This window comes from Pteropus alecto, unplaced genomic scaffold (assembly GCF_000325575.1).
Source record: "Pteropus alecto unplaced genomic scaffold, ASM32557v1 scaffold25, whole genome shotgun sequence".
Taxonomy (NCBI): domain Eukaryota; kingdom Metazoa; phylum Chordata; class Mammalia; order Chiroptera; family Pteropodidae; genus Pteropus; species Pteropus alecto.
The window spans coordinates 12,982,790-13,003,486 of NW_006441955.1; the positions used below are offsets into that span (position 1 = coordinate 12,982,790).

Sequence of the window (20,697 nt, forward strand, 5' to 3'; positions counted from 1 at the left end):
TATATATTACTCTTAAATGTATAAATATCTAGGTCTAAACATAAAAATATATATTTTATTTATCATACAAATATAATTAGTGATGTTAAATATCTTTTTGTGTGCTTGTTAGCCATCTGGCTATCTGTATATATATTTTCTGGAAAAGTAGCTATTCAAGTCCTTTGCCCATCTTTTACTTGGGTTCTTGTCTTTTTGTTGTCAATCTGTAAGTTCTTTATATATTCTGGATAATAGATCCTTATCAGATATATGATTTGCAAACATTTTTCCCATTCTGTGGATTGTCTTTTCACTTTCTTCACAGTGTCCTTTGATGCATGAAAGTTTTAAATTTTGATGAAGTCCAATTTATCTATTTTTTCTTTGTTGTTTATGCTTTGGTGTCATATCTGAGAAGCCATTGCCAAGTCCAGGTTATGAAGATTTCCTTGTATGGTTTCTTCAAAGAGTTTTTTTTTTTTTTTTAATCTTTTTAACTTTTATACTTTGTCTTTGATCCATTTTGGGTTAATTTTTTAATATATGAGGTAGGAATCCAATTTTATTCTTTAGTATATAAGGTGCAGTTGTCCCACCATTTGTTGAAGAGACTACTCTTTTGCCATTGAATGGTCTTGGCATGCACTGCTTTTTCCTCCATTCTTTTATTGTAGTTTATTGTATTTTACTACAATACCATGTTTATTGTAGTAAAATACACATAACGTAAAAGTTACTGTAAAAGTTACTGTTTTAATCATTTTAGGTGTACAGTTAGTAGCATTAAGTACATTCCTACTGTTGTGCAACAATTACCACCATCTATCCCCAGAACTCATTTTACCTAAAACTGAAACTCTGTACCCATTAAATAATAACTCCTCATTCTCCCTCTCCTAGGCCCTGGCAACTACTATCCTATTTTCTGTCTCTATGAATGTGACTGCTTTGGATCCTCATGTAAGTAGAATCACACAGTGTCTGTATTTTTGTGATTGGCTTATTTCACTTGGTATAATGTCCTCAAAATTCATTCATGCTGTTGCCTGTGTGAGAATTTCTTACTTTTTAAAGGCTGAGTAATATTTTGTTATGTCTATATACCATGTTTTGCTTTATCCATTCATCTGTTGATGAACACTTGGGGTGCTTCCACCTTTTAGCTATTGTAATTGTGCTGCTATGAACATAGGTGATATACCATGCACTGCTTTTTTGTTAGGGAGAAAAGCTTTTCTAGAAGCTCCCTAGCACATTTCTCATTGTCTGGAATTATGTATGTCACATATCATGGCTAAACCAAGAGACTGGGCCACAATGTTTGATTTAGAGTATAAATATTAGGCAAATCATAATTTATGCCCTGTAGGGCTTGGGTGAGTGTTCCTTCCCTAAAACTCTTCGCTTTCAGGAGGAGAGTAGGTTCCATTATAAGAGAAGGTTGTGAGTATCGTAAGCAAGTCAGTTATACGCTTACTGCCAAGATTAGTGAAAGCTATACATACAGGTTAGGGTGAACTGCAGATTCATATAGGATTTCTGTTTTAAAACCTTGAGGCTGGTGAATACTATCTCATATTCCTGTCATCCTTTGTCATCATCTTTCTTTCTGCGTTCTCACCTGTGCTTCCCTTCCCATGACCCAATATCACACTATTTTTCTCCCTTAAAAATATTTCCATTCATTCTCTGATATTCTAATATGCTGCATCCTGATTCACTTCACAATTCTTGGTTCACTTCTTGGTCTTAATAAAAACTGACTCTTCCCTGAAGATTCTGTCCCCCCGAAACTTTCTTGAATTTATGCTTGGTCTCATTTATTCATGAACACTGCATCCAGAGATAAGTTCAGCTCTCTTCTCTTCTACATCTAAATCAGTTTTTACGTAAAAATCCTGTTCCTTAAAGAATTTTATGACATTCATATATGTCATTCTTCGCCCTATCTCATCTCTGTCATATTTTGGCTTACTGGTTACTAGTTCAGATTGCCATCCACCTGGTTCACAATCTTATCCATGCCCATGGTTTCAACTGTCATCTAAAGCTGATTACTCTCAAAGCTGTATCTCAGCTCAAATCTGCCTCTTAAGCTCCAAATGTAACTGCTTCCTGGGCATAGCCATCTGACAACTCTGAAACATTTCTAACTCAACACGTGGAAAGATGAAAGACAGAAACCTGAGAGTCTCCCTTCATTCCTTCTCTTTCTCATGCCTCCTCTTGATTCTATTATCCTAATATCTCTGACCTATTTTTTGCTTTTTCCTTATCACTATTTATTTCAGATATCACATTTTTAAAAACTTGAATTATGAAGACAATCTCCCAACTGGTCTTTCCATTTCTCCATAATACTGCAACCAGCAGCCTCAAATGCAATCCAATTATGTCATTCCCTAAATGGTTTCTTTTATAACCAGGTTAAAGTCCCAGATTTTTATTATAGCATATAACACCTCTTTACGAAATAGCTTCAGTCTGACTTTCCAACCTTATTATTGTACTACTCTCCCACTGTCATGTTCCAGCTGTAATGAATTTATGGGTTATCCTATACTGGTTGAATCTCTCTTTTCTGAAGTTACTTAATAATTATTTTTGTCATTTAAATTATCTCAGAACTTCCTCCTTTAGGATCCCTAAATTTGAGAGTAACGGACACTCCCTGTTCTCTTAACATCTTGTCCATATCTCTGTTCTACCACACTGTATTGTGGGACCATAAGTTTCTTATCTGAATTCTCTACATTTCCAGGATTCAGCACAGTGATGGGTGTTTAATAAATATTAGCTGTGAATAGATCCTGTGTTGCATTTCAAGGCTAATGTTTACTTTGTAACACTTGCTGAAATGAGGCTGTGAAAGGAAAAAGAAGATGGAATAACAATACATTTAGGAGGGAAACTGAGTCCAGTGAAGTTGCTTTCAAAATGATGGAGATTCTGTGAATGTTTGTAGGCTGAGGTTAAGGGGGAAGTAGAGAGAGGTTGAAGGTATAGGAGAGGTGATAGTAACAATGTCACTTGGAAGTGAGGCATGTTTTCACCATTTTTTTCCTAAAATAATTTTTTAGTTTTTAGAAGTCTACAAGGTATTCACTTTATCAAGGCTGAATTCAATTTATCTCAGAATAATATCCTTGGTCAGGCATTCATGGAACATATTTATCTACTAAACAGAAGCTTCATCTTTCAGTGGATCTGGGAGGGAGATAGATAAGAAGTATACTTGGTAGAAGTCAAGCATTAAAAGTTTACTAACAAAAATCTGGAGCTCTATTACAATCACTGCTATTAGAATGGCGGGTATGTTTTCAAAGTGTAGGCCTGGGATATGATGATATTTTAGAATGGGCTGACACTTAAGATAAATGTTTTTAGAGATATATACATACACACACACACACATAGCAGTAAATTGCTGTCCATAATTTTTGAGTGTAGTGTTCTGATAAATCAAATATTCTGGTTTTAATAGCTACTTTATTATATAATTCAAATTATTAATTTAAAAATAATAACATACTAAAACTGTATAGTATGAATTAGAAGGGAGTTTCAGGGACTCAGTCATCACTGTGTACTCCCACATATAATTATAGAGAGGCAGTCACTCTGTACAAAATACTGTGCTTAGAGCTAAGAGAGACACATGTTTAAGATTCTGCTCCTAACTTTTTAGAAGGTATATGAGCTATGATAGAGTTCCAATGAACCAAATGCATAAGTGATTATTAAACCTGATGTTACACATATTTTACTTTCTGTTTTCCATTCCGATAAAGTTTCTTATCTTTTCATTTCTCGTTAAATCTTTCTTATCAAAATTATCTGTGCTTCAGAAACAGACTGTAGTGCCTTAGCCCCTAGCTGCACTCATGATACATTTGTTGAACTGAAATGAACATCTTGTCCAATTTTAACTCTTCTGTGGTTAGCTATTGACTGAGTTGGAAAGTCAAAGACACATTTAAAGAGAATGTCGCTAAGCACTGCAGCTGCAAGACTCTAAAAAATCTAAATTCTGTTACATAAATTATGTATTCTTTAAACTCTTTTTCACATTCATTTACCCAATTGATCACTGAAATTGCTTTAGAAATATGTGTATCAAATATTTAGCATATTTTAAGGCTTCCTTAATAACATCCCTAATAAGAGGATGCAATTATGTATTTATTTACTACACATACCTATGAATAGCAGATAACCTAATTATAGTTTATCATTACCTCTGAATCATTCCAAAGGAAATGTTTTCTCTCACTGTGTTCATATTGTTTTGGTGCATGAGTATGGAAAGCAGCAGATTGTTTTCCAAGATCATAGATTTTAAATATTTACTTGCTAGTGTTGCATAATTTAGCACACTGGAGTTGGAAACCAGTTTGTATGGTAGCTGATGCCATGTCAGTGTTACAGAATATAATTTCCCCTCTGTGACTTCTGTGTGAGGTTGTAAAAATGGAAACTATTCTAATTCGTTTTTATAACCAATTAAAATTTGTTTTGCTGTAAATCCATAGAAAACCAATATTTGTGGTATACATACAATTTTATTTTGTATAAGTACCACATAATTTATTTGGAGAATCCAAGCATTTTTTCTCATGGCCTGTTAGTGCACAATATCGAAAATAAAATATATTCATTCTTGTAATCCAAGTTTAATGAAAATAATAAAAAGGGACCCAGATAGCTTCTTAGATGCATGCTATTTGTCCTAAGAAATCAAAAGAGTTCTGTGTTTTAAAATATGTAACCACAGGCTATCTAATCAGGCAAGAAAACAGTTTTTTCATTTGCTCAGTCTAATAAATGTTACGTAAGTGATCTTGCTACATCCTTTATGCTTAGTTACTTGGTTACCCTAACATATAATAGAAAATATATTTCCCAGTTACCTGTTTTTGTGAGAACAATACAAAAAAAAAAAAAAAAATCAAACCATTAAATACATTAAGAAACTTAAAAATATTTTCAAGTTTAATTTTGAACTTTTTAATTCTGCATTCTGAAAGATTTTCTTTCCCATGTGGTTTCATAGTCAGGTAATACAGACTGCTAATTTTTACTTCCAGCTCTCACTACAATTTCCTGTTAAATTCAGGAGCGTATCTGGTAGTCGTTTCAATACAATCTTGCAGTACTGAAAAATGGCATAGGATTACACTTTGCAATAATTTAGTATTTCTCTCAACATCCCTTAGAGCGAGGATAAAAATTTCCAGTTCATAAAAAGCGTTGGCAGACTGTCTTTTCAATCCTTGAAAATAATTTCAAAGTGGAAAATGAGCGCACACATTCCTTGATATTTTGTCTGTATTTACCTTTAGTCCCAACTACCTCTTGATTTAGAGTACCTTCACAACAGGATAGGAAGGAATACTGCAATTTTTACCAAAGTAGCTTGGTAAGAAGGTCTACATTAGTATAAGGGATTTAATGGGTCCTCTGAAATCGCTTTTGGGGGCTGCAGGCGTCGGAGGCTGAGCGAAGTCTGAGGGTCGCACTGCAGGCTGGATCTTGTAGTTTCTGCGACAGAGACTTGTCGTAGTGTTGCATGGCATGCTGGGAGTGGAAGTCCAATTGTTCAACAGGAACTCCCGGCAGGTATAATGTGGTTTATTAGAGACATCGCTTACAGATGGATACTTTCCCTTGGCTCTGCGTTTGCCGTATTGATGACTTAGGGGGCTGGGGGTGGCGAACCCGGGGAAACAGGGATGGATGAAGTCAGCGGAGTACAATGGGCCCGTAAGCAGCTGCTACCGCTGCCGCCAATCCAAAGGATTTAGTGTCCCGGAAGCGGCTGACCTATTGGGTTTGAAGGGGAGGCCGTTCTTCTTCTTACGGTGGCCGCGGAGCTCGAGGTGCCTGTGGCGGCGGCGGCCTTGAGGTCGGAGTGTCTTCGTGTGTGCGGGCTGTTTTTGTGGCGGCTTGCGCTAGAGCTGGAACATTTCCCGGGTTGGTGGCTCGTGCACATTTTTTACACTTCTCCCGTTCTGCTTCGGTGAGGGGTCGCCTTGAGGCTAGGGAAGTCGGCGGAAGGTTGGGAATTAGTGTCTTGGTACATGAATGACCAGGTTTCTTGGTGGTGGGCGCGCGCGGTGGCGGTGGGGCGGTGTGTATAAGGTGGGGGAAGGCTGCCATCATTGGAGACCCTGTGGCCAACCGTTTGGACTCTATGAGAGTTTTGGCTCCTCCCTCATCTCGCCTTTCTAGTGTTATTTGTCTTCGGACTCCTTGCCCTTTCTGGGCTCCAAAGCAACCATAATCCTTCCTGTGGGCAACTGTTTCCCCTCTGTTCCTCCTCTCCTTGTGGCTTTTCTTAGATGTTGTAGGCGCGACCTCTTGTCCCCTAAGCTATCGCATCTATTTATTTCTTTCCTATTTCTCCCCATTGAAGAAAAGAAGAAGGGAAAAAACCCAAACAAACCAAAAAATCGGATTCCTGAGATCTCAGCATTCTCATTCCCATCTCCTTACCCTCTATTTGGGCCTTTTTATTGCTTCATACCTTAACACACTCACCTGAGTATCTTAAGGCTTTCTCATTCGGACATCGTTTAATCACTTTACTGCGTTCTTGCTCACTCTCAACTCTGCCAACCTCCATCCACGTCAAAGGGCTTTTTAGGTTGGAGGCTCGAATACACTCTTATCATGACTGGTAAATAGGAAAGACGTCAGTGGTCAACTTAGCATGTCTGCTTATTGAGTTTATGTTTCTTGAGATTTCCTTGGCTTACATTTTCATTTTATATCGATTATTTTCCCACAGGGAGTTCGCAGCTAACCTATGGTTAGAGGAGAATACCTCATCCTACATCTCTGTATCTGGATTACTTATTTAGGTTTATTTTTCTCTCTTCCTACTCGGCACCTATGTCGCCAGTGGAATTTTGCAGTGATTTTCTGTCAATTAATAGCAGATAGACAAGGAAATACTCTTTCCTCCTTGGTTGCTAGGGATTTTTAATTAGATTATTAGTCATTGAAAGTACCTAGAGGGATTGGAAAAGCTTTGAAAGGTAAAGTCTGTATGTTTCAATTTACAAAGTAATAAAACTTTTTCCCTAATAAAAGAAGAGTTTCTAATTAGTCCAATAATCTGATGCTGTATTGAATTAATTATCAGTTCATTCCCTGTAAAATTTTGGAAACTGTTTAAAGTTAAAAAGTGGCCAGTTTTTGGAATTGTTTATTAAAAAGTTTAAAAACCATTTACCTGATGTTCTTTTTCTGTAAAATGAATGCAGATATATCGAAAGATTTGTTTGTTATAATTGCTTATGAGGAATTTCTGTATATTTTGTTCTGATAAAACAGCATTGTATACTATTAACCGATGTTTTGTAGACAGAAATTTTTGTGCTTCCTGCCTTTTGGGGGACCATATAACTCAAGTTTGCAGCTTTTCTTCTAATTATTGCACTATAGAAATTCTAGTAGTAAAATCATTGTTTTTCTTTAAGCAGTCCAATATAATCTATGTGTGTCACTAAAATATAAATATTAATACCTGTACCCTGTCAAGTTAGGATTATTCCTATTTAATCAGAAATGGTTTCAGCCATGCTTAGTATTTGGGGCTCAATATAAATATTTCAGAATTAATTCACTCAAAGAATTCTTTATTAGATAACTGATGAAGCTTGATGTTACTCAAACTTTTTACATTTTTCCTGAGATTTTATTCAGTTAAGTAGGCATTTATTAAATACTTATTACTATTTGACTATAGACACAAAATAAAACATTTATTGAGAGCATCTGCTTGCCCTCAGGTCTGTACTATTAAAGCATTATTGAATTTAATCCTTATAACAACTCAGTGAGCTATTGAACATTATTTACATTTAGCAGATGAGGAAACTGAAGCTAAAAGAATTCAAGTTACTTAGTCCAGTTCTTTTTGACTTTTCCCAGTGAAGATTGGCTTACATAGCTGCAAAGATTTATTCTCTACCCAGGAATTTACAAAGAGCATTAATTCAATACATACTTGCTGAGCAGCTGTTATGTACCAGATATTCTAGGTGCTGGGGATACAACAGTGAACAAAACAGACAAAAGCCCTGCTCATAGGGAGCTTGCGGTTCTAACAGAATATATGAGACATAAAGTTTGCCTTCAAGAAGCAGAAAATATAGCCAATATGCATTAGATTTTATGTGTTTTGGAATGTTAAAGTTGAAAAGAGATTAAGGAAGATTTGATGAAGATGAGATTTGACATAGTACTTAAGTATAAGTAGGGATTTAGTAGGTAGAAATTGGGTAGAAAGTAATTCCAGTTTGAGTCATAAAATGAACAAAATTCTGGATTGTAGGGGAGAGAGATTAGAAGGAAGGACAGGTAACTGGACTGCTTTGTAGCTCAGTTTCTTGAATGTAGTACGTGCGCAGTGTTGGTTGAATTTGAAACAAGAGCTCAGCTATGAGGCAATGAGGAATTAGATGATCTAGTGTTATTGTAATGGGAATGGAAGAATGGAATGGATTTAATAGCTGTTGGTGAAAGAACCAGTAGGCTCTGTTAATTATTGAATGTTTGAAGTAGGATGGTGTCCAAAGAAGAGAAGCTAGATTACCATGTTTGAACTGAGTGGACCAGGTGTATTGTAGATTTTCCTATTTTATCAAGTCATGATTTTTTTTTTTTTTATTCTAAGATGTCATTATTTTATGAGCTGCTATAAAAAAAATTCCAATTAAAGATTGTCAACTGTAAGATGCATTCAGTTTCAGAGTTAAAATGTAAAAATGTGTGATCTAGAAATGATGAAATAAGGTACTCCTTATGATGGTTAGTGAGCCTTATAACCACTTTTTTTTTTTTGGAGGGGGGCGGGCTGTTTATAAATTTGTAATCCTTGATCTACATTCGGTCATTTAGCATTTATTAACTAGGCACTCTTTTAGGCCGCAGTCATATGGTGGTCAGTAAATACAGCCTCTGCCTTCATAGAACGTATTGCATAACAGGGGAGGCAGGCACAAAACACAGTTTCCATCAAAGAAATTTAAAGTTGCAGCTGTTGTAAGTGCTATGAAGAAGTACTTGGTGTAATACGGAAGAAAAACTAATTACAGAGGGGATAAGAGTGTGGATATGGAGAGGTGATATTATCTTGGACAAAGTGGTCTTGAGGATAGGTAGAAGTGAATGGATTTTAGAGGTGTTTAGGAGGTGGCACTGGATGATGGATTAGATATGAAGAATGAGGGAGAGGAAGGTGCCATCTGCCACCTCTAGCTTTTTGGCTTATGTAACTGGATGTACTGTGGTATAGTTCACTGAGATAGAGAACATTGTAAGATGACCAAGTTTGATGGGACATGCTTTGTTTGTTAATATATATTTTTTGTTGTGACATCTGTTCAGGGTTAATTTCTTAATTATTCATTTTTTTCTTTTATGTCGTTGTTTACTTATTAAGTATATTTGAGGAATGGTGTACCTGAAACAAGTTTTTACAGTATTTTTTTTCTTGAGTGAGTAGGTATTTGTTTTGAATTTATAGGTAACATTCAACCATATATATGAATAGGTAACTGAGTAAGAATTATATTTTCATCTTTATTTTCACTTGAGATTTGGCAGTAAATTGGGCATCCTGTTAAATTTTTACTTCATTCAGTTGGTATATATGTATATATAAAAGTGTATTAGAGAAAAAAGGATATGTTTTTGATTTTTCTTTGAAATATTTCCTTTGTGTAATTTGGGCAATATTGAATCAAACAATCAGTTTATTATTTAAATTTTACATTTCATAGTGAAGCAGTAGCATGTGTAGAGCAAAGAACATGGACTTTAGAGTCAGACTACCTGGATTCAAGGTGTGTTTTGCTATTTACTAGCAGTATGACCTTGAAGAAGCTGTTTTAAGCCTTTGTTGTTTTTAAAAATCTATAATAGGATAATAATAATACCTGTCTTATAGAGTTGTGAGAATTAAATGAGATGATATATACATAACTTAACAAAACTCTTGGTACAGAGTTTATTATTATTATTATTATTATTATTATTATTATAGTGATATGGGGTCTGAGACCATCTGGACTTTTTTGACAACATTTAAACTTTAGAGTTCCTTATAGCCAGTAGAGCTCAACTGGAAAAAATATTTGTTTGGTAGTCATATTTGGACTTGGAGAAAATATTATATAAGGTGACTTTGTTTATTTGCAATCGTACTACATAAGTTACCACATAACATCTTTCACAGATTCTTATCAGACATTATGTTTAGTCTGCTGCTATAATAGGAAATTAATGTTAGATTAGTTTTAATTACTTATTATTTGTTAAGATTATTACTTTTATTTTTAGCCAAACCTTTCTGAACTTTGTACTTGCTTTTAGCTCTTATGGGTAAGGTGAAGAAGTAGTTAGACTTTACGAAGTCTGATCAGCTGCTCTAAAGTTAATTTCCACACTATCTTTTTTCCTACCTTTTTTTCATTTGAAAGTTTCAGACCTATAAAAAGTTGAAAGAGTAGTACAATATTGTATATGCCTCACCTAAATTCACATTATGCCTCATTTGCTTTCTCTAAATACACATATGCACTTTTTTTTTCTTGCTGAACCATTTGAAAATAAGGTGGAGAAATAGTGATACTTCACTCCTAAATACTTCATCATGCATCTCCTAAGAACTAGGACATTCTCCTATGTAACTATAATGCCATTAGCATACCCAAATAATTTAGACTTGATAATATTATCTAATGTATAGGCCATATTCAAAAATGCAAATTTCCTCAAATGTTCCAGTAATGTCCTTATAGCTTTTTTTCTTTTAAAATACTGAATCCAAGCAGAGATTATGAATTGTATTTAGTCATCATATCTCTGTTTTCTTTTTTCTAGAAAAATCACCACCTTTTTTTTTCTTCTCCTTCCTTTCTTTTGTTTGGTCTTTCAAGACAGCCATTTTTAAAGAGTCCAGGCCAATTGTATTGTAAAATGGCTCACAAAATAAATTTGTCTGATTGTTTCCTCACAGTTTCAGTTAAATAAGTTTTTTTCAAGACTGTTACATAGGAGATATTGTAAACTTTCTATTTCATCACATCAAGAGTAATATAATGATCATTTGTCCCATTATTGGTAATGTTAAAATCGATTACTTGAGTTAGCCAGGTTTATATATTCTAAAAGTATCTTTTTCCTTTTGTGCTTAATTAATTTGTGGGGATGATACTTTGAGATCATTGGGTATTTTGGTTTCCAACAATTTATTTTTCTGTTAGTGCTTTTAGAACCTTGCCTGAATCATCATTGCATTGATGGTTGCCAAATAGTGGTTTTCCAGTTCTCTCAATCCTTGTACATATGTTTGCTGGCTGTCCTCTTCTTTAAAGAAAAGCTGTTCCTCCTCTCTCCTTTATTTTAGTATCACGATATATCCAAGGATTCTTTAATTAATTTATTTATTTGTTTATTTGTTTATTTTTATTTATTTATTTATTTTTAACACCTACAGCAACTAGTATTCCTAGGTGGTCTCCCATCCAAGTACTAACCAGGCCCACACCTGCTTAGCTTCCGAGATCAGACGAGATTGGGCACGTTCAGGGTGGCATGGCTGTGGATGGATTCTGTAGATGGATTCTTTTTTTAAAAAAAGTCTATCCACTGCGTTATAACCTGTTACTATTATTATTGATGATTAAATTATCCCAAATTTTGTTAGCCCTTTCACACTGGTTCCTGTGGCCTTTGCATATGTCCACATTGGTGTTTGGGCACATTCTTAACTTTTTGCACAATGAGATATTCCAGGCTCACTTTGTATATTCCCTGTTCAAGCCCTGGAATCAGCTATTTTACTTTGGAGCACTGGTTCATTTTAGTGGGAAATGGTACTTAGAAGCCAAGATTTGGGCATTGACAAGACAGTTAACCTTTGAGCAATGCAGGAGTTAGGGGTGCTCACCCCCATGCAGTCAAAAATGCATGTATAACTTTTGACTCCCCTAAATCAGTAGCCTACTATTGACTGGAAGCCTTACTGAAAACATAAACAGTTGATTAATACATATTTTGTATGTTATATGTATTATATGCTGTATTCTTAAAATAAGCTGAAGAAATAATTTTATTAAAATTATAAGGAAGAGAAAATACATTTATAATTATTGAAAAAATCCATATATAAGTGGACCAGCTTGTGCAATTCATACCCGTATTGTTTAAGGGTCAACTGTTCTTGTAGCTACTGGAGTCTCATTGTTTATAGGCCCTGTAAGTAGGGATGCCCCCCCGCCCCACATGTTTTTTTAAAGAAATCATGAGTTTATAGTTTACCTTAAATTTAAATTCAAAACCACAGAATTCCTCTTTACCCTCTCTCAGTTCAAATTTGTATTTCCCTTTCATATAGGGAGAATTTTGATTCTTCACTACATCAATATATTTACTCATCTAATCTGTCCAACAACACACATAAGATAGTTTTGGAATTACTTTACTGATAGTAACAACAGATTTCCCCAGTGAAGATTTTTTTTTTTTTTTTTTTTTCCCTTTTATGTCCTCAGAATATATCCCATTAAAGATATGTAGTCAAAGTAAGTATTCAAAATTATTTGAATTTTTTTCTGTGATTATGTTATCAATTTAAAATATAGTTAAATTCTTACTAAACTGTTTTTTTAATAGACTCTCTATAAAATCAGTTACCTGTAAAACTACTAAAGTAGACATAATAATTTGACTGTATCATAATATATAGTTATAGGAAACTCAAGAACAGTTATATCAGATAGAGAATATACAGTTTTTATCTTTGTAAGGTTTTAAACTTGTAGCTCTATTTTCAAATTGATATACTATTTAAAATGAGAAATGTTGAGAAAAATGACATCAAACAGTGCCACTTGTAACCCAAAACAATTGTGTTTGTGTACATTTTAAACAATGCTCTTTTGACTGATGATACAATTCAAGCATTAATCTTTAACAATAGACATAATTGTTTAGGGTACTTTAACTCATTCCTTAGAAATATGGCTAGTGTTTTCCTGTATTTACACCCAGAATAGAAAGATTTATGTTATTTGTATGTCCTTTTTATATTTGTATTTGAAGAATGCCAGTTGTGACTTTGTTTTGTGTTACCCTGTGATATTTTTCATGTGTGAATAGTCTCATTGGAAAGTGGAAAATATTTTCTCTTACTGATTATAACGCTTTTCATTTCTATTGTGAGTCAACCATATGTGGTCTTGAGTTCTGATTAGCTATAAATATCTTGCTCATTAGAATATAAGGTTAATGAGGACAGGAACTGGTTTCATGGCTCATTGTATCTCTCATAGTACCTTATAGAAGTAACCACTCAAATACTTAATGAATAAATAAGTGTGATATTTTATGTTTAAATGACATGTAATTACTATTCTCAATAATATGGACATACCTTTTTCTTGGCTAGAGTAAATTAATGGACTGGGACTTGGAAAAAAGCTTTTCCATGTTTACTTGTTACAAACCTCAAAATCGGTGTCTCAAACTGAATTCCTCATCGTCTTGTTAGCCTCCTCTGGGGCTCCCTATTTCTGTTAATGGCATCATTATCCATCAGACCTGAAATCTTTGTGTGTGAGGTTATAAACATTTCGTATATTTATCTGATGTTGCTAGTTCTACTATCTCTGCTTGTTGCTTATGTCTTCTTATTTCTTATCCCTTACCAGTACCTCGATTGAGGCTGCTATTACCACTCCTATATAGCAGTCTTGTGACTAATTGAAGGAATTGAGAATATTTAATGTGGAAAAGAGATAATGGAGGAGAGGAATAGGAGGTGTGTCTTTAAATATGTGATGGGTTATCAGATGGAAGAGGGATTAGTTTCAGAGGGCACAGCCATGACCAGTTAATGGAAATTAAAGGACACAGACTTTTGGTTCCATATGTCTTTCAAGCAAGTGTAGTTGTTTTAAATTGACCAGTATCATGTAGTTATGTGGATACTCCAGAACAGGAGTCCCCAACCCCTACGCCTCAGACTGGTGCTGGTCTGTGGCTGGTCAGCAGCCAGGCTGCACAGCAGGAGGTGAGCGGCCAACGAGCAAGTGAAGTTTCATTGGTATTTGCAGCTGCTCCCCAGCACTAGCATCACCAGCTCAGATCATCAGGCATTAGATTCTGATGCCAAAAATGTTGGAGACCGCTGCTCTAGGACAGTTATATTGGTAGAAAAAAAATAGTTTAAAACACTATCAGGCTTTTGAACTTATATTTTCAGCTCAGTACAAAGCTTGTTAAGTACTGATCTAGCTCCCTGTTCTAAAAGTGTTCACCTAGAGGCTAGGTGAATATGCAAGGTTGTATATAAAGATCTCCCTACTATATGGATGATTGAACTCAGTAATTATGGTATCTGAACCAGAGAGCAGATCACATTCCTGGGTATGAGAGTGATACTTTTTTCAGTTTTTCAAATTTACACATTTTCTTTCACTACTCCTCCCCATCCCAAGTACTGTAGGTGAGGAGCAAATACCAGTAGATTAGTGTATTGTGTGGGAAAAATGGTTAAAAACTGTTATTAATATTACTGCTTACTATAAGTTACCAGATGCTTTGTAAGTTCCCTTTCAATTCTGATATTCTGACATCCTTCAATTCTTATAGAGTTTAAGTTTGTTGATTAAATGATTCGACCCAATATGTTACTTCTTGTATGTAGACTGCATATTTAACACTTCTCAAAGTTGCATTTTAAAGTACGGAGTCAAATTCATAAAATCCTCCCTAAAACTAAGGTCTGTAAATTTAGTACTTATGTTTTCTTTTATATATTTTATTATTTCAGGTCTTAAATTTAGGTCTTTGACCCATTTTGAATTAACTTTTATGTATGGTGACAATTAGCAGTCTAGTTTTATTCTTTTGTATGTGGCTTTCCAATTTTCCCAGCACCATTTATTGAAGAGGCTTTCTTTTCTCCATTGTATATTTTTGACTTCTTTGTCAAGAATTATTTGCCCATATTTATTTCTAGGTTCTCAGTTGTGTTCCATTGTTCAGTGTGTCTGTTTTTCTGCCAATACCATGCCATTTTAATTATTGTTGCTTTGTAGTATAATTTGAAGCCAGAGAATGTGTTACCTCTGGCTTTGTTCTTTCTTCTCAGGATTGCTTTGGCTATTCTGGGTCTTTTGTGGTTCCATACAAATCTGATGATTTTTTTTGTTCTGTTTCTTTAAAAAATGCCATTGGGATTTTGATGGTGATTGCATTAAATCTGTACATCACTTTGGGTAACATGGCCATTTTAATTCTTAGAGTCTTCCAGTTTATGAACATGGAATACCTTTCTATCTCTTTATGTCTTCTTCAATTTCTTTTAGTAATGTAGTTTTCAGTATATAAGTCCTTCACATCCTTTATTAAGTTTATTCCTAGGTATTTTAATCTTTTTGTTGCAATTGCAAACGGAATTGTTAAGTCAGACGGGAAAAGTCAAGAACCATATGATTTCACTCATGTGGGATATAAAACAGAAAGCAAAAAATGAACAAACAAGATAAACAAAAACTCATAGACACAGACAGCAGTATGGTGATTACCAGAGGGAAAGTAGGGTGCGGGGGATAAGTAAAGGGGGTCAAATATATGGTGATGAAAGGAGACCTGACTTTGGGTAGTGAACACACAATGCAATATACAGATAAAGTATTATAGAATTGTTTACTTGAAACCTATATAATCTTAATAACCAATGTTACCCCAATAAATTTAATAAAATTAATTTAAAAAATAAAATATAGAGTCTGCGAACATTCGGTTACCTTGGACTCATCAGAGGTTACTAAGGTCCTGACATAATTAAAATTTGTTTATCAAACTATAGTAAACATTATGTTCTTAGAGGTAAGATCGAGAAATGCTTAAAATATCCCAGATATCATTAATAATTCTTATTGTAGTCTTCAAGTAAATGATTGAGGTCATTTAAATTCTTTATATCCCATTTAGGTTGGTTCATGAAGACAACTTTACAGTCTGTGAGCATGTAATAGTGTTGCACAGTGGAGATTTTTGCCTGTAGAAACTTGATATAAGTCATATGTGAGTGTCTGCTCAGTACTTAGTTTCTTCTATAGATGTTTTTACTTTTTTAGAATTAAAAGAACACATAAATAGTACATTTTTTTTATGTCATCATTATAAAGTAGCTATGCATTAATTTAGTGTTTTTAACTAGAGGATGTGATCCTGAGGAATCCTAACAATGTTTATAAGATGTATCCTTGAGGCAAAATTACCTTTTTAGTCTTTTTGCTATCAGCTTTTTATTTTTCTTAAAAGCCAGGCTCTGAACATGTGTGTCTTGCCCTTATCATGTTGCTATTCCTTTTCTTAATCTTTCTGTCTTTGTCTCTTATTGCCAGCCATCTACATTGTCTAACCCTTAGCTCTGAAAGAGATAATCCAAATAAATTTACCAGTGCTCTCTTTTTCATATTTACCACTTTTTTTTTTTTTTTAAATAAGCCTGTTGGGTTTACAAACCAAACACAAAGTACATTGCATGAAGACAGAAGATTGTCAAGTATAGGTAAAATGAGGGAATAGAAATGGATACGATAATTGATGTTTCTGTAAATAAGGAACTGAAATGGGGAGATGAAATAAGAGAATAGAGAAGACAGACCAACATATCGAGAGACATTCAAGGTCAGACAAGGGATTGATATTTGTTACTAAAAATGCAAGCAGGTAGAAAAGGTTGCAGTAGATAAAAAACTTAAGAGAGGACCTCACAGTTAATTTTATTTGATGGTATACCTAAAAGCACATCAAAAATTGTAAATCAGTATATTTCTTGCTGCAGGATACCATTTGGGGAAGATACCCAAGCATACACATAGCCTGGAAGTCTGCAGTGTATTTACTGGTTGTGCTATGTGACTGAGATATATTTTGTAGAATCAGTCTCTAAAGTTCTGTCAGGAGCTTTTACTTGGTTTTAAATATGCCGTGGATAAAACATTCTCTCTCTTGCCATATGGGAGAGGCTGATTACCTTCCTCCGCCCTTCAAGGACATTGATTTGAGTACCTTTTACATTTATCAGTTTATAATTTATCAACTGTCTTAATGTGTGGTTGTGGTTAGAAAAGTGACTCTCTAAAATTGACAGCTGTTCTCAGTCGATGATTTTCATATCAGATGTTGTAGCTGTGCCTTCCAAAAGGACTCTGCTTAGTCTTCACTTTGCTTTTCACATCATTAACAATAAAGTTTAGTAATAAACTTCATCTGGTAGCTTTATCTATGTTTATTGAGATAAAGTTTTCTCTTTAATGCTGTCGTCTGTTAATTAAAAATGGATTTGTCACAATGTAAATAGCAGAAATGAAGTAGATGGTAATATTTGCTGTAGTATGCATTAGTAAAGGTTACTTGAAAAAAGTTATTAATTTCTCTAACATTTTAAGAAATAAACCATAAATCTCTTCTAAAAGTGGGAATTGTGATGAGTGTTATTTTGATGGTTTTCCAACATTACATAAAATTAACAAGAATTTTGGCATATCAGTGTGATTACTGGCACAGTCAAACCAAGTATTTTAGATACTGTATGAGATTGAAATATACCGGATAATGAATGGGTATCGCTTCGCTTTATACTTGGATAGACAATGAATTTTTAATTTAATTTTTTTTTAATTAGAAGAGCTTTCGGAAAGAATTTGTGGGTGTTGATAGTTTAACATTTTGTACTAAGATGACTTGTCATTGTGATTTTTTTTCATTTGTGTTTTTTGTTCATTTGTAGTTAAACTAAACATACTGTTTATCTTGCATTCCTTTGGCTTATCTCAGATAAACATAAAGAAAATATTTTAATGGACTGAATGGATTCAAGTATTAATTTATTTTTCTTCTTTCTAAATCTCACCACATTTATTTTGAGAGGAAACAAAAGTTATGAATTAAGTTATTTTATTCAGCCAAAGCTGCTCTGGGGAAATTACATTGAGGAAGTTAAAGTTTTCTACATGACTAAATAGCTGAATCCAATGTCTTTAAGAACCACAAGAATAAAGTTGTTTATCTTAAAAAGGAAAAAGCACTTTGTCTCAGCATTTTATCTTATAGGCTAGGCTGCTTAGCAGTTTTGTAATAGAATGTCTTTTTTGCACATTTCTTAGTTGAGCAATTTCAGTTGTTTTGTTAGAGTTTAATATAACCTGGGCACATTTGTAATTTTGTATGTTAAATTTTTATTTGAGCAATTTGTTTTTGAATAATTTTATTATTTTAAAAGAGGCTCAATGTAAACAATTTAAATAATAAAGTACAAAACAAGAAAGTAAAAATGCTATTTCATCTCTTAGAGATTCCACTTTTAACATTATGGACTTCTAGACATTGTTTTATGCGTGTGTGTGTGGGGGGGGGTGGGCATATGAATATACATACAAAATATATATGCATATAGATACATAGATCATATTCATGCTGCTCTTTTTTTTTTTCACTCTAATCCTTGGATTGCTCTACTATTTTTAAAATAATGAACAAACTTTGTATTTTAGAGTACTTTTAGGTTTACAGCAAAATTCAGAGAGAATATGCAGAGTTCCCATATACCTTCTGTCCCCCAACACACACAACCTTCTCCACTATCAACATTATTGTCAACAAATGGTTCATTCGTTAAAATCAATGAACCTACTTTGATACATCGTTATCACCCAAAGTCCAGAGTTTACATTAGGGTTCACTTTCCGTGATGTGCATCCTATGGATTTGGATAAATGTATAATGACATGTATCTATAATTATAGTATCATACAGAATAGTTTCATTGTTCTAAAAATCCTCTATGTTCCACCTACTTATCCTCTTCTCCCTTTCTCCCCCTGGCAATCACTGATCATTTTACTGTTTCCATAGTTATGCCTTTTCCAGAATGTCATACAGTTGGAATTATTTTAAAAATTGGCTTATTTCACTTAGTAGTATACATTTGGTTTCCTTTGGGGTATCTTTTCATGGCTTGATAACAAGAGTGCAGTTGCTGGATCATATGGTAAAAGTATATTTAGTTCTGTAAGAACCTGCCAAACTGTCTTCCAAAGTACGTGTACAATTTTGAATTTCTACTGGCAATGAATGAGAGTACCTATTGATCTACAACACTGCCAGCATTTGGTGTTCTCAGTGTTAGGGACTTGGCCATTCTAATAGTATGTAGTGGTATCACGTTATTTTCATCCGTTTTCCTGATAAAGTATGATGTGGAGCATATATTCATATGCTTACTTGTTATCTTCTTTGGTGAGGTATCTGTTAATGTCTTTGGCTCATTTTTAAATCAGGTTGTTCATTTTCTTGTTTTTGAGTTTTAAAAAATTTTTTAGAAAAATATATTTTGGATAACAATTCTTTATCAAATGTATCTTTAGCAAAAATTTTCTCCCAGTTTGTGGCTAGTTTTTTATTTTCTTGCCATTGTCTTTCTCAGAGCAGAAGTTTTTAATTTTAATGAGGTTTAGCTTGCCAGTTATTTCTTTCAGGGGTAGTGCCTTTGGTGTTGTACCTAAAAATTCATCGCCATACTCAAGGTCATTTAAGTATTCTAGGACTATTATTGTTTTGTGTTTCACATTTAGGTCTGCAATTCTTCCAGAGTTTGTGAAGGATGTATGGTCTGTGTCTAGATTCTTTTTTTTGCATGTGAATGTCCTATTTTTCTAGCATCATTGGTTGAAAAGACTATCTTGGCTTTAATTTTTGCCTTTGCTCCTCTGCTAAAGATCAGTTGACTGTATTTATTTGGGTCTATATCTGTGCTCTCTATTCTGTTCCATTGATCAGTTTGCCTAGTCTTTTGCTAATATCTCTTTGTCATGGTACTGTAGCATTATAATAAGCTTTGAGGTTGGCTTGTGTCAATCTTCCAACTTTGTTCTTCTTCAATATTGTGTTGGCTATTCTGGGTCTTTTCCCTCAGCATATAAACTTTAGAATCAGTTTGCCAATATCCACAAAATAACTAGCCGGGATTTTATTGAGATTGTATTGAATCTTTAGATTAAGTTGTGAGGAACTGACATCTTGACAATATTGAGTCTTCCTATCCGTGAACATGGAATATCTCTTCATTTTAGTTCTTAACTGAGATCTCTCATTAGAGTTTTGTAGTTTTCCTCATATAGATCTTAGCACATTATGTTTGATTTATACCTAAGTATTTCATTTTTGATGGGTGCTAATGTGAATGCTAATGTGTTTTTAATTGCAATTTCCACTTGATCATTGCTGGCATATAGGAAAGCGATTGAGTTCATACATTAACTCTATATTCTACAACCTTGCAGCAATCACTTATTGTTTCCAGGAGTCTTTTTTTTTGTCAATTTTTTAAAAAAATTTCTTCATAGATAATCATGTCATTTGTGAAGAAAGACAATTTTGTTTCTTCCCGATCCATACGCCTTTTCTTTTCTATTCTTTCTTTGTCTTACTGTATTAATGAAGACATTGTGTACAATATTGAAAAACAGTGGAGACATCCTTGCCTTGTTCCTGAACTTAGCTGGAAAGCTTCTAGTTTCTCAACATCAAGTATGATGTTAGCTGTAGGTTTTTTAAAAGATGTTCTTTATCAAATTGAGAAAGTTTCCTTCTCTTCCTAGTTTGCTGAGAGTTTTTGTTATGAAA

The 20,697-nt window shown here is 34.0% G+C and overlaps 1 protein-coding gene and 1 pseudogene across 3 annotated transcripts in view; one reads left to right on the top strand and one right to left on the bottom strand.

Moving 5' to 3' along the window:
- Window positions 1-5,533: 5,533 nt before the first annotated feature.
- ATG4C (autophagy related 4C cysteine peptidase) overlaps window positions 5,534-20,697 on the top strand; it is a 68,479-nt gene continuing 53,315 nt past the window's right edge. Inside the window, exon 1 of one of the 3 annotated variants that reach the window (XM_015595292.2) lies at window positions 5,534-5,601. The gene's annotated coding sequence lies outside the window, so the exon portion shown is untranslated. Of the gene's footprint in view, window positions 5,602-5,819; window positions 6,002-20,697 lie in introns of those variants that run through there. The other 2 variants (XM_006919269.3, XM_015595291.2) reach the window with 2 other exon arrangements.
- On the bottom strand, window positions 11,483-11,601 carry LOC112485918 (annotated as a pseudogene).